This window comes from Moschus berezovskii, chromosome 14 (genome assembly GCF_049115385.1).
Source record: "Moschus berezovskii isolate FMDL1 chromosome 14, NW_MosBer_1.0, whole genome shotgun sequence".
Classification (NCBI taxonomy): domain Eukaryota; kingdom Metazoa; phylum Chordata; class Mammalia; order Artiodactyla; family Moschidae; genus Moschus; species Moschus berezovskii.
In genome coordinates, this window is record NC_142473.1 from 62,698,085 (window position 1) to 62,717,073 (window position 18,989).

General features: G+C 42.1%; 1 protein-coding gene across 2 annotated transcripts in view; it reads right to left on the bottom strand.

The window, feature by feature from the left end:
* BDNF (brain derived neurotrophic factor) overlaps window positions 1-3,602 on the bottom strand; it is a 39,711-nt gene extending 36,109 nt beyond the window's left edge. Inside the window, exon 1 of one of the 2 annotated variants that reach the window (XM_088843202.1) lies at window positions 3,297-3,602. The gene's annotated coding sequence lies outside the window, so the exon portion shown is untranslated. Of the gene's footprint in view, window positions 1-2,148; window positions 2,469-3,296 lie in introns of those variants that run through there. The other variant, XM_088843200.1, reaches the window with a different exon arrangement.
* Window positions 3,603-18,989: the final 15,387 nt, after the last annotated feature.

Sequence of the window (18,989 nt, forward strand, 5' to 3'; positions counted from 1 at the left end):
CATAATACTTAGTACAGGTCTATATTTACCAACATTTCTCACATTTTGCAAAATAAAGTGGAAGAAAAAAAAAAGACAACGACTTTATGGCCCGGGAATTCCAGTAATGGTGACCAACGTGTTTTAAATTCCGGTAAAAGTTATGGTTACATTTCAACAAGTGTCTCTTTCCTTTCCCTCACCTCCAGCAGTAAACTTGCAAAAGAAGAATCTTAAGCAAGGTATTTGCAAAATCAAAGAACAGGAGTTAATGACCTTAAGCAAGGTATTTGCAAAATTGAGGAACAGGATTAATGACGGTTTTAAAGGGGTGTGGTCCCTCAGGTCAAAACTTTATGATCTATTGCTTATAATAATTTGGAGTACTACATGCCATAATCTCATAAATTTTCAACCTAAAAATCATAATGTTGCATGAGGTAAACAAACACGTGTAGCTGAATTAAATCAGTAATTATACCTCAATAAATTAAAATGCAAAAAAATATAAGTATATACAAGTATAATTTTAAGGCCAAAATGGCCTCTGACTTTATAACAGACTCACATAAAAATACTTTTTTTGGATAAAATTAAAGGTAAGGGGGTATTTTCCCAGAAGTCAAACCAATTTGAAGGTCTCATTTAATAACATTACATCCTATTTCAAATTAATATGCAGTTTTATATACAGTAAAAAGAAACCAACGTTCCCAATTACACATGACTGCTTGAAAAAGAACTGTACTAGGAGAATTAATAAACAATCAGAAGTATGCTTTTCTTTGCTTCTGGCCAAGAACATTCCTGCACTCTTGTCAGAAAATATTCGCTGTTTACTGCTGACATTGAGGAGTAAGTATAAGATTCCTGAAGGACCCTAAAATGAGATCCAGGAATCCCTAACACACCACCAACCATAGCCTGTCAAAGCTCCCCCAGCTCAAGAAAACTTGCACAGGAGCCGGGGAGGCGCGACTAGTCGAAATTCATGCGAGTCGGGAGTCAGAAGCGTCATTCAACAAGTCCCTCCTACCAGCTACCGAAGAGATCCCGCAAAGCCATCTCTTACCACTTCCCTGCCCCCCAGCCTCCCGCCCCTGCAGCCGTTCTGGGCAGCTTGGCCGGCAGAGGGCACCCGCTACCTTCCCTAGCGCGGCTCTCCCCACCCCTCCTCCCCGCGGCCCCTCCAACAGCGTCCCTCCACCCCGCTCCACCCCCAACACACAAACAGCATCCTTCGACGGCGACTCTAGTTCACTCCAGCAGTCCCAAGGCTTTTCTTCCCTAGGGGGTGCCACCAGTCTGGAAGGCCCCTTCTCTGCCCGTCGAGCAAAGAGCCTCCAACCCTCAGCTGTTTCTTTCCAGGCACGGCTCATTTACCCATTTCCTCTTCCCGGGTCTGCAATGCATCCCCGGGGACCTACACGAGTCAGAACATCACCCTCCGCCAAACACAGACACATACACACATCCCTCCCAGCCCCTGAAAGCCAAAACTTTTCACTTTTCTGCAAGGTGCCTCAAGGCAGGGGCCCGGGGTGGGGAGAGGTGTGAGCACAACTAGCCCCGGAGTCCCGCAGCCCCTTTCAGGTCCGAGCTGCAGGAGTGCGTCAAGTTTCCCAAGATAAACTCGTACTGGGCCCGCTTTTAACTCAACTCCTAGGGAGCAGGTGATGATGTGCAGCCCTGCTGAAGCCCCGGGGACGCGGTATGCGGGCTGAAGGAGCAAGCGGCCCCCCAAAACCTGCGCAGGGGCCGCCCGGCCCTTGGGAAAGATTCATATCTCAGCCCCAACCCCGTCACCTCCATCGGGGCCCCCCACAGCTGGCGCCCTAAATCGCTCTCACGACCCCTCCTCTGCTGGGTGTCCCCGGGGCGCCGTCTTCTCCCATCGCGCAGCTCTGCGTCTCCCCTTGGCTTTCTCTCCGCCACTTCTGGGCTTCCCGGGGTCCCCGCTCTCTCGGGCGTCCTGGCTACCCCTCTGGATCGTGCACTGGGCGAAGAAAGCTCGGCAGGAACAACTCAAAATGCCCCCTTCTCGCGGAGAGGAAGAAAGGAGTTCTGGCCTTTCCCCATAACTTCGCCTCCCCCCTCCCCGGCCCCAGCCAACTTTCCCCGGCGGACCGGCGGCTCCCGAGCCAAGCCCCACGTCCGATGCTCGCCTACCTCGGGGTCCACACAAAGCTCACGGGTCCACGGCGGCGGAGTCACATCGTCGTCCCGCTCCTGGCCCCTGCGCCCAGCCCAGGTCCCCGTCGCGGAGCCGCTCGCCGCCGGCCCCACAGCAGCGGTGGCAGCTGCAGCTCCAGCGTCTCATCAACGCTTCCCCAGGAGGAGGCGGGGGGCGCGCCGGGCCGGGTCCTCAGCCGCGCCCGGAAGCCCGCGGCGCGACGGGGTGCGCGGGACAGCGAGCGGGCGGGTGCGCCCGGGCGCGGCGGCGGCAACGCGGACCCGGAGCGGCAGCCTGCGCCCGGAGCGCGGGTCAGACATTATTTAGCCCTTCGCTTGAGCTTCGATTGGTCAAACGGCGCCGCCCCCCGCCCCCCCGCCCCCAGCTCGCCCGCGCCACCGAGACCCGTGCGGGGCGGCCGCTTAAAGGGAACGCCGCGCCTTTTCCTCGCCCCCTGCTCGGCCCCGGGGAGTCCCCGGGCTGCCCGGGCGCCCCGGACCCTCGCGGCCCCGTTCGGCCAGTCCCCCAGGCCCCGCGATGTGGCCCCGTAAGCCCCGCGCCCGTCCCTGGGGCGCCTCAACGGGACGCGCGCGCCACGCCCGCGCCTCCGATGGGTGACCTAGCCCCGGCCCGGGGGATCCCCGCGTCCCGGGCCCTCCGCGGAAACCCGGGCGGTCCGCGCCGGGACTGAAGGGAGCGGGCGCGCATCGGGCGCCCCCGGGCTCTCGCTCCCCTCTGTGGCAACTCCCCCCGGCTTCATCCCGGCACCTAAGTTTTGTGGGAGAGGGCGTGCGTTTCCCGGGCCACGGACACACCTTCCCGCACCTTCCCGCACGACGGAGCTTGCCAACGCGAGCACACAATGAAATCGCACAGAGCAGGGGGGCTATTGGTTTACTCCTCTGCCTTAAACACGCCGCGGCTTAAACAGAGTTCGTGCACTGACCTCTCCGGAGTTTGCCTAATAGGAATCCAATCAAGATAATAACGGCATATTTTATTCATGAACACCCCCAGATAACATTACACCAAGTTACTTGCTCCAGTCGGGAAGCCGAGGCAATGACAGACCTCACTCAAGCCACACGCTTTCTAGTCGACCAAACAAGAGGAAAAAACGGAGAGAGAAAGAAAAGAAACCCACCTTTTCAGTCACTACTTGTCAAAGTAAACATCAAGGCAGCTGCTCTGGGGAAGACTTCGGCCCCGAAACTCCCAGACTCTATTCTTTTTTCACGTTCCCTTTGGTTAAAAAGAAGGGGTGGGGTTGAGGGGAGTCTTTGGTGCCCGGTATGTACTCCTTCTGGTCTGCAGCAAAGAAGTTAAATTATTGATAGTGGAAATTGCATGGCGGAGGTAATACTCGCACCCCCTGAGCGAAGAGCTCCATTTGATCTCGGCAGAGGCTGGGAGATTTCATGCTAGCTTGTGGGGGGGAGCGGCTGCGCGAACAGCCTTCTCCGGGTGAATGGGAAAGTGGGTGGGAGTCCACGAGAGGGCTCCACGGTGCCTTGACGTGCGCTGTCATATGATACCTCCGCTGCCTCGAAATAGACACTCTAGTGCACGAATTACCAGAATCAAAATTCAGCGCATTTAAAATGATACATCTTTTATTAGAAGAGTTCCGTTCCAGGGCATTTCATGGTTCTGCAGATGTTTTCACTTCTCTCCCTAGCAAATTTACACACATAAACCAACCCTTTTAATAACGAACCTGGGTAGCAAAGATAAATAAAAAACCTTCTGTTTTAATGTGTGTGTGTCTCAGGGTGGCAGTTGGCTCAATTAATCCTCACCTTGACCCTCTTCCCCCGCAGCAGTCTTTCAGATTCTTAGTTGCAGGTAGCCAAGACCCTTGCAGAGAACTTCATATTCACTTTCAATATGCTATCGGACAAACACTTTCAACCGTCTATCTAGGTTCCTGCTTGAAGGCGAAATTTTCTTCCCATTAGTTCGACCAGCCCCTGCGCTACAGTACAGACCTGAAATTTTAGAATAAGGAACGGAAAAAAAAAACCCTGGCATTTAACTTGTAATCCTGGGACCTTTTCCAAGCATAGAAACCACCTGTGTTTTAGTCGCTCAGTCGTGTTCAACTCTTTGAGACCCCATGGGCGGTAGCATGCATGCCAAGCTCCTCTGTCCATGGAATTCTCCAGGCAAGAATACTGGAATGGGTTGCCATTTCCTTCTCCAGGGTATCTTCCCGACCCAGGGATCGAACCCAGGTCTCCTGCATTGAAAGCAGACTCTACCATCTGAGCCACCAGGGAAGCCTAAAAAACCTCCTGGGTTGCCTATTAAAATGTAGATTTATCCTCCTGAAATTGTGATTTAGTAGGGGCGGGGCAGCGTCCAGAAATTAGCATTTTAACAATCACCTCTAGCGATTGGGAAGCAGAAAATCTGGGGTCAGCTTTGAGAAGCACTCTTTCTTAAACAATGCATGTTTGGGTGTCATAGGAATCTCTCATTTCCCCCAAATTTGGTAGTTTTATGAGTATGTGCATTTCTTCTGTAATCTCAAAAGAGTTTGACCTAATCATTGCTAAGACTCATTGCTTTAAGAATTTCTCTAAATGCTCCAACATTAATTTGGGGAAAGGGAAAAATTATAAACAGTTTCCTCCCCTGAACCCTTCTGTGGTTATCAAGAATGTGCTGTTGAACTGAATATGTAATATCATTATATACTTCGTTCAGTTTACCTAAGGGTTTACAATTTTTAAAAAATGAGTGCACTTATATTAGCTGTTTTAGAGCTTCTAAAGACCAGTCACAGAAGTTACTATTCTTATTTTATAAATAAAAACTGGAGGCTCAGTGCCACGAAATCATTTGCCCGAGTTCACACAGCTAAAATGCCAGAGACGAGACTTTAATAAATCAGGAACTCCAGCTAGAAATATCCCTGCCTCTCCCCACCCCCAATAAGGGAAGCTATGTTTCTTGGAAGTGTTATCAGGATGTGCGATCTTTCAGCGCCTCTTTGCAAATTGTTGGACTGAATAGTCAAATTATTCAAATATATGCATATTCTTAGAGTGTCACACATTTAGCTTTGCACCTCTATCAACTTGACAGTATACATGACCAGCACAAACTACCCTACAGCACAGATGGTGAAGTATATTGTGGAATATTTAATGTATGTGAAATATACAAGCTAGTTGGAAGCAATGAAGAACAGAGGTCAAGAAGCCCAGCTTGGCTACCTCAAAAAACCTCTGTATGATTCCCTAGGATGTCTGACATGGCTCAGTGGTAATGAATCTGCCAGCAATGCAGGAGACTTGGGTTCGATCCCTGGGTTGGGAAGATCCCCTGGAGAAGGAAATGACAACCCACTTCAGTATTCTTGCCCGGGAAATCCCATGGACAGAGGAGCCTGGCAGGCTCCATGGGATCACAAAAGAGTGAGGCACAACTTAGTGAATAAACAACATATTGATTCTTAGGGGTGCAGGCTGAGTGCAGACACAATTTCTTTTAATATGGCAAAACAATTTGAGAGGCTAGTTTATAAATTTAAAAAAAAAAACTGTACTGCTTTATAAATTACTGGAGAAGCCCTACCCTATGCTCTCTGTCTATATATATATATTTATGACTTTATGATAACGTCAAACTAGTGCTTGCTTTCTAACTTTAAATTTGCTTGAAAATGAGTTATTTCCCCAGGTTTTTAAGCTCATTTGTAATTGCGATCCTTCTGGGGAAATACCTAACCAGTGAATATCAAGAATCTGAGCATTCTCAATGCTGCTAAATGAGAAGCTATGGCAAATCTACCTGCTAAATTCACATTGCCACGTCAGCATTCTGCTGAAGGAAGGAGTGTCCTTTCTGAGACTCTGGTTATATGTATAGCCAGTCTTCTTATTCCTACTCTCCCTCGATGTTAAACAGATGGATATATCCTTACTTTCCAGTGTGTGGTGCAGTTTTACTGAGGAAAAGACAGACAAGCCAGAAATGGCAAGAATATTTAGAAATAAAAGAAGATCAAATGCCAATTCAGATAAACCTTCTGATGAATCAGACCTCCGGACACATCTGAGCATTTCCCAACTTTCTGATTTGTGATAATGGTGTTACCAAAGCAATTAAAAACCCAGACTTAAATGCTTGCCTATTTGCCTTAAAAATGCATCTTACATTAAAAGCAGTGACCCCAAGATAAAGTTGTACCAGTGTCTTGATTGGAATTCTGAATAATTTTTTAATTTGGTTAATTCAGGTGGCATACAGAGATAGTGTTAGAGGCCTTAGATCAAATGCTTTACAAAAATTATTTTCCTATTGTGATCAACGGTGATGCTGAAAATATAGAGCATGTATTTCTGATTCTTTTTAAAGATTGGTCTCTGACATGATCGCTGTGGAAGCAAAGATTCCAAGTTTGTAATCTGAATATTTTCTCAGTCACCAAAAGGGGGAAAAATTTCACTGCTTGAAAAGAAAATGCTCTCGATTCTACTTTTGTGGGACCTACAAAATTAATTTTGTATTAATCAAAATCTCTATTTTTGGTTAGGGTCTAATCAATCCTTCTAACACAATATTCTAGAAGGACAAAGATCAGGGAGAAATTCCCATCTATTCTTGTCAGGAAATATGAACTAATCCTCATTACCCAAGTGGGAGCAGAGGCAGTAAGCTCAGATGTGACATTGACATATTTTTTCTATTAATAATTTTAATTGGTTGAGGTCAATTCTACTATCACTATAAGCATTTTATGTTTAATTCTGTTTACTTAAGTTTCTTAGTTACTCCTGTATTCAATCTTCCTTGCAAAAAAAAAACTGTCTAGGATCAAATCAACTGACCTCAAAAACTGCTGAAAATTGGCATAATGGAAATAATAAGTAAACAGAAAACTCTCCTGCTGAGCAGAGTGGCAAAGATGTTTTCAAATTCATGATGTATGGTTTGAAAGGGGCAATCCAGTGTGAAACTGTCACTCATAATCCCCCAAGTTATTGAGCAAGGCCCGTCCTGAGAAAAATCTTACGGGAGAAATAATATCCCTATTCACTAGATGGTACCTTAATATGAGGTGTACTTCTTACCGGTAAGCTTTTCATGAACCATAACTGTGTGCCATACTGAAATACATCCAAATGGGTCAACACCTGTTACAGAAATTATGTAACCAGGCACGGCCATTAGTGGAGAACAAAAGAAAAGCACAGTATGAAAATGTTAGAAGGTCCAAGATTAGGAGAGTAGCGCAAGGAGGTCAAAAACTGACCCATCTGGGAATAATATTTAGCTGGATCAAAAAAAAAAAAAGCATAAAAACCATTGTGAAACAACTAACTCCCAAACATATGAGAGTCATCAACTTGTAGCCCTCCAAGTTACCAGATTTTCCATGAGAACGTTAAAAAACCAATAGTGAGCAATAAATTGGTTTACTTGTTACAATGTTTCTACAAGGATAGTCAGAAGGGACCTGACTGTGGGCTTTAGGACAAAAGTTAGAACTGACAATGGTAGCTGATTGCTGGTTTTGCAGGGAGAAGAACCAGGAAGAAAGTTAGTGAGTTTAAACTGAAGCGTTTTAGGACATTGAATCAGGTTGTAAGGAGCAGGTTACCTTATTTTTGAAACCCAACTACTTAGGTTGTGTGATGATGGCGGTGAGAGATTTCCTACTGCTAAATTTTATATTCTTCATGGAGAAAGTTAGCAACATATGCAAAAAGATAATTTAGAAAAAAAAAAATTACTGAACTTCCTAAGTGAAAGTGAAGGCGCTCAGTCGTGTCCGACTCTTCGCGACCCCATGGACTGCAGCCTACCAGGCTCCTCCGTCCATGGGATTTTCCAGGCAAGAGTACTGGAGTGGGTTGCTAAACTTCCTAAAGTCCTATTTTAAAAATCACACCAAAAATTTGGCCTATTTTTCCATGATTCTGAATCTACACGGTGTCTATGGTGAATATTTTTTGGGAGAAGGACTCAAGCAGTCTTGTCAAAATCCTCTGGGTAACCCAGATCTGGTAGGAATAAAGTCCCCAGTGGTATCCACGCAAGGATTAGATTTTGGATTTTGCCACATACAGAATCATTTAGAAACCTCTGATACTCTTGACCTCCTTAACTTCAGTTTACTACCTTTGCTTCATAATTCCATTCATTCAGTTGATGAAAACTTGCTGAGCACCTCCTGCCAGACAATGCTCTTTGGATTAGCATCCATGCAAATGAGTAAAGCATATCTCAGCCCTTCAGCTGCTCAAATTCTACACCTAAGGTTTGTGTTTTAATCCATTGGGCCACATATGAGTTAGTTAAAAGTAGGAAATTATGCTTTGTTTAGTTTTGTTTTTCCTTGCCACGGGTTTAATGTGTGGAAAGAGGACCATCAGCATGACCCTAGTGGTCAAGGGGTAGCAGTGATGGACAAGAAACCTGCTCCCAAAGCCGAAAGGGCAGCTAACAGCTGGGGAGGGCCCCTCATGGTTGATCAGTGCCCTAGCCATCTTTGGTTAGCAGTGTTTTACAGAAGGCAGACAAAGGATAAGAAATTAGGGTACAGTTAGTGATAGGGAGAAAATGAGACATACCTCAGGAAAATAATTTTTCTAAATATGATTAGATAGACTTATAAAATGGGCTCCCCAGGTGGCACTAATGGTAAAGAACCCACCTGCCAACACAGGAGACACAAGGGTTCGAACCCTAGGTTGGAAAAATCCCCTGGAGGAGGACATGGTGACTGGCTCCAGTATTCTTTCCTGGAGAATCCCATGGACAGAGGAGGCCGGCAGGCTACAGTCCATAGAGTCACACAAAATCAGACACCACTGAAACAATTTAGCATGTATACATGCAGACTTATAAACAGATCCAGAAGGGATCTTTCAAGATTATCTCCTCTTCCTCACTACTCATAGGCCTATCACAACAGACCAGGAAAATAGACTACACATACTTCTTCTGACAACCTTTCTAAGAATCCAGTCATCATAGTGCTTGGAAGTTTCCACTTGTAACATATTTTTGTTCTTGTTGCAATTTATATTTTATTTCATTTCATCCAACCTTAGCGAAGATAGAGACCAGCTGCTTCCTAACCATCTTGTGTTATTAAGTCACCCCTCAGCTTTTCTCATAGAGAGAAATCAGATCTCACAACCTTTCTTCATAAACTCCAACTTCCAATCCATTAATCATGTTCCTTGGTCTACCCTGGACCTCCTCCAAGATCTCCATACTCTTCTGAAAATGTAGAGGCCTGTATTAGACATGTCTGTGAAATTATCCAGGGCTCAGGAAACATGGGAGTCATGAATTATCTGAACACAGCTGTTGGGGAAAATCTAAAGGGAAGATTCAATCAGATTGATGAATCCTTCTCTTGCAACTTGGAGATAGAAGCGGTTGTTTCATAAAAAGATGAGCCTTTATGTCAAAGCTATATAGTCTATCCTTAGTTTTCAGATGAAACATTTTTCAAAAGAAACAGATCTTTAATAGGACATTTTGTTTTTATTTACTCCCAGCAAAACTGTTTAAGAACAAGTAATTTTTCTGTTCTCCACTTAATGTCCTAAGTTGTAGACCTTTATCTGATGAATTAGGATAGTACTTTCATAGTCTCAAGTAATTTCTCTCAGAACGTAAGGTCTACAAAACACTATATGACTTTTGAACTTTGAACTTTCTCCTAAATTGAACCATGTCTTTTCATTTCATCTGCATTCCAAACCTAATTAGAATACAGTAAAACTAAGTTGAAGTCCATAAAAGAGAATCAAGCTAACCTACATGATTCCTAGAATCAAGTTTAACTGATGATTTCACTTGTCAATAATACTTCTGTTATGATCTCACAATCCAATGTGACCAACTATTTTGAGACTTCTAATTCTTGATAGCCCAGTTGAAGAGCATGAGATTAGCATAAATATCATCTCCACTACTCCCGGTTGTCTGTTTAGGCCATGTTGAAGGAATTCAATGGTAACTTCAGAATCAATCCAGCAATCCCCAAAAGAAATTAAGTCAGACATGGAATGAAATCAATACTCTAAAAAGAAACTGAGTAGAGATGGGGAACATTTACTTCCCCTTCCTAACATCATTTGGAGAAACTGTCAAGGCACTCTGTGACCAAAAGATTATTAAGAGCATTTGCTTCTAAAACTAGTGTACCAAGAAGGGTACCAAGAAGTGCAAAGTCTAACTGAACCTAAGAAAGAGTGATGCTGACACAGATGGATAAGACAAATGTAATAGCTCATAAAACATGAGGACAAAGAGATGGGGTAGAGTGGGAAATGAATGGGGAAAAGCAGAGCCACACATTTAAATTCCAAGATCTCTTCCTTATCATTATTATTGTCATTTTAGTTATGGTTACACATATCCTCAGGAAAATTTATTTTTCTCTGCTTGGACTGAAGTCATGACCTGGGAGAGGAGGTGATATATAAGAGGTAGAGGAAAATAGATGCCCAATTTTGGATGTCAGATTTTGAGTCTATGATACAAATTAAATATATTTCTAGGATGCAAATTCAGCCCACAGTCAGTTTTCCTCAAAGCAGACTCCATACTGAATTAGAATAATGAAGACCCAACTCTTTATTATCAAATTTTATGCTTCTCCCAAATGCAGTAAAAATTTTAACATTGAGAAGCTTTTATTTCAGAGACATGTTTTCCAGGAGGCTTTGGGAAGAATGAGCCAATGCTATCATGCATTCTGGCCTTTTTAGCAAAAAAAAAAAAGTTCCCAGGATAAATAACTGAAGTTAACTTGCATTGCTCATTGCTTTATGTCTATGATGAATGCTAACTTGAATTACCATTCTCACATAATAAACATATTTTTATGGTATTACAACCAGATTGTGGATGTAGATCATCTTAGAACTACTTTGCAAGCCAAATTTCCATTGCCTTTCATTTTATCTGCACACAAAAACTAATTAAAGTGAGTAAAAATAAGTTGAATTCCATAAAAAAGAATCATGCTAACATACATGATGCCAATTTATTTCAGAAAATATGTCAAAGTTTGACATATTTTTGACTATTTGCTTGACTAATTAACATTTTTTTATTTTTACTTTTTGTTACTGTGTTTTTGATAAGTCAAATTGTTATTTATTGATACGATTTTGCCCTCCATTCCTAGGAAAAATTTACAAAATGTCTAATTTACCCTTCAATGAATTGATAAGAGCACACAACTTCAGGACAGTATTTAATAATAAAATTAATCTTGAAAACAGAATTACATGCATAAATGTCATATGAAGTACAAAGAAACAGTCTCAAAGAATATTTCTTTGGAAAATGATATGAGTTAAAAAATATAAAGTTTAAATTAGTAAACATTTCCTAGCGTAAGGATTTTAAGGAATTTTAGAATTTTTTCCTTGTTTTAATTTTTTGTTGTTTTAAGAAAAATAAATCAATTTTTGTTTTGCTTTGTTTTCCTAGGGTAAGAGGGGAGTATGCTACAAGAATAAATAAATAAAGCTATTGCCAAACCTCAGATAAAAACCTAGAACCAACTGAAAACACTGGGAATAATATAAGAATCAATGAAAACTTGAGGTTTCAATTCATCTTGTCTTAGTGTCTCAATAATCATAAAGTAACTATGGAGTATTGAAGAAATTTAAAATACTATAATTGGTTTTGTCCTAAAAGTGAAAGTGTTACTCACTCAGTCATGTCCGACTTTTTGCAAACCATGGATTGAAGCCTGCCAGGCTCCTTTGTCCATGGAATTCTCCATGCAAGAACACTGAAGTGGGTTGCCATTCCCTTCTCTAGGGGATCTTCCTGACCCGGAGATTGAACATGCGTATCTTGCATTGCAGACTGATTTTTTACCATCTGAGCCACCAGTAGGATCAATGGAGTATTGAAAAAACTTAAAATATTATAATTAGTTTGGTCCCAACAATCTGAAATTAGCAATGTCTTATTGGAATGTTATTAACATTTTGTTAATTATGTTTATACTTAAGAAATTAAGGTATATACACAAAAATCAAGGTATTTTGAAAGATCAAAATAATTAAAACCTTGCTCAGGCTATTTATTGTTTTCTTATGTTTTGATTATTAGAAAAGAGAAGAAGTATCATTATCATATGATACAGATTGTAAGTCCTTCAGTAGTCAAGAGAATCTGGGTTTTTGTTTAAACTCTATCACTCTCTGGTCATGTTACCTGGAAAGTCACTTCACCAGCCCAAGCTTGTTCACATCAATACTATCAGTTTCATGGAAATGTTTATTGAATACGTGGAACAGTTTTAACTGTGCATCTCAGTCACCTGATCAGTGAGGCCAGGGCAGTGGGCTATAAGCCGTGGTTGCCAACTCTAGCGGCACATTCAGACTTTAGTTCAAAGGAATACATAATTCAGGTGATTTTAGTGTACTAAGGAAATTTGTACAGTTTTTCCAGTGGTCATGTATGTATATGAGAGTTGGACTGTGAAGAAAGCTGAGCGCCAAAGAATTGATGCTTTTGAACTGTGGTGTTGGAGAAGACTCTCGAGAGTCCCTTAGACTGCAAGGAGATCCAATCAGTCCATTCTAAAGGAGATCAATCCTGGGAGTTCACTGGAAGGACTGATGCTAAAGCTGAAACTCCAATACTTCGGCCACCTCATGCGAAGAGTTGACTCACTGGAAAAGACTCTGATGCTGGGAGGGATTGGGGGCGGGAGGAGAAGGGGACGACAGAGAATGAGATGGCTGGATGGCATTACCGACTCAATGGAGGTGAGTCTGAGTGAACTCCAGGAGTTGGTGATGGACAGGGAGGCCTGTCGTGCTGTGATTCATGGGGTCGCAAAGTGTCGGACACGATTGAGCGACTGAACTGAACTGAACTGAAGGAAATTTGTGAACTAGATCATCTTTAAGGTACTTTTTTTCCATATAAATTTGAACTGCTTGCAGGAACTGTATATCTTTGGTAAACTAAACTTGGAACTCATGTAATTATTTCCCCTAAATTTAGAGCCTTGAGCCAAGGTAAGGAGTCATACTCTTCTATATTTTATACTACATAGTTATCTCTGGTGAGGTTTTAGGTAGACTTTTTCATACACCAAAATGTCCTTTAACATCATCCTTTCCCCCTGGGCTGGTTTCTTAGCTCTGGGACATATCAAATACATTGTGAGTTCAGGCCATCCTTCCTTACATAGATCACAATGGCAGTGGGATGAGGTTTTTCCATAGCCTCCAGATCCTTGATTCTGTATATGACTTTGGCAACTCTGCAAAGACCACTGACCTGTACTATCTTTGACTTACCAGTTTGCATCCATTCCCTCATTAAAGACCACATCTTTCTAAGAGTTGTTTTCCAGGAGGAAGATGGATGAAATTTATTAGGAAGATGCCCAAGTGGGTGTTTAACTCCTTTACCCAGACTACCCCCCAGCTTAGTTTCTAGAGCTGCTATCCTGAGTTCTGAGTTAGTGCAAAGATGCAAAGGTCCCAGACACCAATACTTGGCATTCTCCCAAACGAGATGCTAATTCCAGAGAAGTTCCAAGTTTGGAGTAGGGCTTTGGGAGGAAGAACGTTAAGTTGCACAAGAAAAGCCAATAAACATTTTAGTCCCCAGCAGGGACTATAAGCCTTGTAATTACGTTTAGGATTGTGCTTGTCAATCCCCTTCTTCTCCATCTCTGTAAACAACATGTTAGCTTTGGAAGTTCGTCATCTACTGGGTTTTTGGAGAAGGCATTCCTCATCACAGCATCTGCAGTGCTATAGCCAGTAACAGTTTGAAAAGGCAAATTTATGAAAAGGCTTCTAAACATACTAAATCCTAATCTAAACAATTTATAACGTTTCTTACTCAATAACTCTCAGAAGTCAACTAACTTGGAACTGCCCTAAACAAGTTAAGAAAAGCGTCAGACATCATCCATGGCGTTCATAAACTAAAGTAAGTGGAAGGAAGGATGTGCAGGTGAAGTATTCCATGGAGTAGTCTTTCTCTTCAATGACTATATACTTATTCTGGACAATATATACTTATTTCTCTCTTGTGTTTTAAACATGACAACAATTATAATAATAACAGTTAAGATTGTGTAGGGACTTACAGATTAGTTTACTGAGTAAAGGAAAGGGTTTGGAATTAGACAGACCTGGGTTTAGTCAAGCTTAACCACTTTTTGACTCTGCTAATTAGGATAGCTAAGGAATTAACGGCTGCCTCAGTTTCCTTATCTTTAAAATAGGAATACTAATAATCTCTGCCTAGAAAGATCGTTGCAAGAACTCAGCTATGGGAATGTAGAACACTCATCATGGTGAACTCAACAAAGTTAGATTAAATGATTAATTTATTTGATCCTCCCCCACTTTAAGCGGTATCACTTTCTCCATATTATGATTGTGAAAATGGGGCTTCAAATGGATAGGGGACAATCAGTGGTTTGAAAATCTTTCATTAGTTAGCAGAGATTCAATATAATTCTAAAGCAGCATCTGTGGCCACTGATGTTGAGATTCTCAGCCGTACCAAAGGGTTGTGTTAAAGATCCCTTGACAAAAACGTGTGTGTCAACCTGACAATGTGGAATCCAAGTCTAATCTGTGTGGTAGCTATTCCATAGGGAAGTGTAATATTATAATGGACTTTGGAACTAGAGAACATTAGGTTTGAATTTTAGCTTTTCCATTTAAGATTTGCTGTATAATTTGGGGTAAATAAACTCTCTGAGCTCCAGTTTCCTTCTTTATGCAATAATATAATCTCTCTCAGAGAACTGCTTTGAGGGTTAAATAATAAATGTCAAATGCAAAGGAAACAACTTAGCACTGGATAAATGCAAAATGAATGCTATCCCATCCCATCATAATTTGCATGTACTTTCTCATAGTATAGTAGTGAAAGAAATGAAGTCTTTATAACCTCTTGAGATTAGTGAAGCCACACCAGGAATCTGAGGCAATGCTCCCTAAGTTAATGACCAGAGTCTGAACTTTTTCTCTTTATCAGTAGAATGATGGATTTCTAGAGCAGCGAGGGTAAGTGCTAGTGATACTAAGGATAAACCTCAGAGTAATAGGGGCATCCCTGGTGGCTCAGAGGCAAAGAATCCACCCGCAATGAAGGAGACGCGAGTTAGATCCCTGGGTTGGGAAGATCCCCTGGAGGAGGAAATGGCAACCCACTCCATTATTCTTGCCTGGGAAATCCCATGGACGAGGGGGCCTGGCAGGCTACAGTCCATGGGGTCACAAAAGAGTCGGACATACCAAACAACAACAATAGCAAGCTCAGCTAATAGAAACATGTCTACTACACCTTAGCCATCTCATCAGCTGGTTCTTTATCCACTTGGCAACTTATCAAATGGCAGAAGTGAACTTTAAAAGTTTTCTCCAAATGCCAGTTTCCTTTTGCCAGGATGGAACATTCAATGGCTCAAACTGAAAGGCAGGGAGAGACTAAAGTAACATTTCTGAATCTATGCCATGTTAATAAGTACCCCCTTCCCCAAGAGTTCTATTGTCAAATATGTTTGGGAAATGCTACTCAGTAGTATTTGCCAGACTTTGCCACCAATAGAAATCATTCACCTTTACATCATATGTCAGTTGTTACAGATATCCCAAAATACACAGACGCTTATCACTCCTGGAAAACTACAGTATTCACCTTGCTGCTTGATCTTATTTAGTCTTTAAGAAAGCACACATATTGGGCATCTCACTCATAGCTCCGTTGGTAAAGAATCTGCCTGCAGTGCAGGAGACCCAGGTTCAATTCTTGGGTTGGGAAGATACCCTGGAAAAGGAAATGGCAACTCACTCCAATATTCTTACCTGGAGACTCCCATGGACAGACACTGGCAGGCTACAGTCTATGGGGTCGCAAGAGTCAGACACGACTAAGCACAGCACAGCATATCTATTACTATATCATACAGATCGACTTTTTAAATATTTTTACGACTATATTTCAATGTAATTGACTTCCTTTGAAATCATATACTTTTAAGCTTTATTCATTTAGAAACATTCTGAGAAGGGTTTCTAGGCTTGACCAGACTGCCAAAAGAGTGGAGTCCACCGCACAGAAGTGGTTACCAAGCCCATGTTAATCCAACACACCCCAAGGAGAAGCAATAGCAAGGCCATTCTCAAACACTGGCTATGGAAGTTGTTGGGGGAGAAAAAAGCCCTCACTGGAGGAGGAAGGTAAGAGTAGAAGAAATCATTGTTTCCTACCAGCATAGCCAGAACAGTAATGAGTAAGGAAGGCAGAGATCTAGCTCAGTGGACAGACGGATGTGAAGATTACCCTCAGAGGGGACACGTCTATTTAAGAACACGTCCCGCATTCTAATACTAACCCTGTTTTGGTTTTCTATTTCTCTGCTCAAATTTTCCCATGTTCCCTCTCTTTTTTCCCATTCACTTGCCCTGTAATCTCCTATCCCACAAGCTTTAAATGTTTATGGAGCTTTTCTGCAATCCCCCTGTTCAGGTATTTTTTTCCACAGTCACATTATTACCTAGGGATAGTAGTAGTTACTATTGTCCTTGAAGAGGGAGATAAGACAAATCAGTTCCAACTCTTGCTGGTGTTGATGGGTATGGGTCTTAGCATACTCTGAAGAAATCCTGAATTCCATAACATCATAGTATGCACTCTGGGCACAAAGACCTCAAATCATCTTCTTCTGCTGTTACAGGCAATTGATTGGGTCTCCCTTTTCCAGTGTGAGAAGGTTTTTAAGTGCATTTAACATCCACTCAGAGGTTAAAAACAGTGGAAAAGTACTTTCTACCTTCTGGGGTGATCCAGAAAATGTTCATAAATGGTCAAAAATGCCTCACACAGGCCACAGGTTTCTCCTAGCTGCAGGCTGAAGTTAAATTTGGAGGTCACATACTGCTAAACTGCTGATTTTTAGCAACTCGACTTTTAAGTTTTTTATTTTTAAATTAATACTTTGGAATATATTTTCCCATTTGTCTAAAATAGAATTTGAGAATGATGCATGTCATCCTGAGTGCATCAGAAGTTATTTTAAATATGGCATCTTTATAAAAGTCAATAGCTGCCTCATCAAAGGGCAATCATGTCCAGTGTGGGTGGCTGTGCCAATTGTTTTTGAACTACTGCAGCGATCTAGCCAATCCCAAGGAATGGCTTGCAGCCTTTCTACACCCACATTTTTCTTAATTATCTCCACCAGGCTGAGTTAGCTAAGGACAGACCTATAGCATTTCCTGGATGTCAAAATGCCCACACACCTTCTGCAATCCTTGGGCTAACAGCTCCCTTTCATGTTTCTCCTGGTTGGTCCATCTAATTACCTATTATCATGTGTATATATTGCATTATTCATGAGGCCCAGACAATTTCAGGGTGTAATATCTTTGATTTTAAAAGGAAATGACCTGAAAAATGAGAACTTCTGCTGGCACAAAGAAAATAAGCATTTAATTTGTTAGTGAGTCTCTCATCAGCCCATCCCTTTAAAAAATAACCTGCAGAAGTTGAGATCATCGTTTAGATGAAAACTTTCCAAGTTTGTTTCTCAAAAAATGATTGGTTCAATATCCAGATTCTTTCTATGCTAGATTCAAATAAGTTGCTTTGAATTTTCATAATGTACTTCCTAATAAACAAGTTAAAAATTGGTGACACCCAAAATTATATATCATCAAAGATTAGGGTAACTTAGAGTTTATCCAAAGAACATCCTCCTTGTTTTCTGTGTGAGGAAATATGGATCAAGGGAGACTAATTGATTTTTCTAGCTACTGGCAATTAGTTGGGAGCAGAGCTTGAACTCAGGCTTTTAATCTACTTCACTGTGTTCTCTTAGAAAAGATAAGAATCCAGAAGTCTCTCTTCTTCTAGGGAAATTAAAGGACAAATCAGGTCTTTAAGCTGTAAGTCCACCAAGCTAAGTACCCTTTAGTCTTACACACTGCTGAATTTCCAGACTTTAGCATAGTTCCTGGCACATAGTAGATTGTCAGTTAATGCTTACAGAATAAAATTATGAACATTAGAGTCTCTATAGAAAGCATTCCTCTTGGGCAAATGGAAAATGGCCTGTTAAGCTCATGATCCCCATAAATATCAGAGTATCTACCAAGAGAAGCAAGATCCCAGGCATTCAACACTAGGATGAAATTCCAGAGGGTTAAAAGAAAACAGAGCTTCCCAGGAGGTTCAGTGGTAAAGAACCTGCTTGCCAATGGGTATGATCCCTGGCTCAGGAAGACCCCCTGGAGAAGGGAATGGCAACCCACTCCAGCATTCTTGCCTGGGAAATCCCATGGACAGAGAAGCCTGACCAGCTGCAGTTCATGGGGTTGCAAAAGAATTGGACACAACTGGACAACTAAACAACCAGAAGAAAATAAGCCAGCATGAATTCATGCATCAGAAATGACCCCGAAGAGCCTTCCCAGGCCCGATTCTACAACTCACAAGAGTCCTTTTTTGTCTTCAGCTCTTCTTATTCTCTGCGTTGTTTCGGGGGGAATTAGTGACTGTTCCTTAGACAGTGTGTCAACCCTAGAAATATCCCTGCCTTCTTTGAGCCTCCAATTCTGGGAGAGTTAAAGAATGGCTTAGGAAGAAAAGGTCATAGACTGGCAAAAACTTTTCATTATGCCTACAGAATTGTGGGAATGATTTGTAGAAAACTTTTTCCCCTTTTTAAATCAAAGAAATCAAAACAGGAGCAAATAATGCCTACAAGCCCCTCAGATGCCAGAGTGCGGTTTGAGGCAGCATGGGCTGGAGAGCTGAAAGTGTGGTCCTTGAAATCTGAAGAAAGATTCTGAGT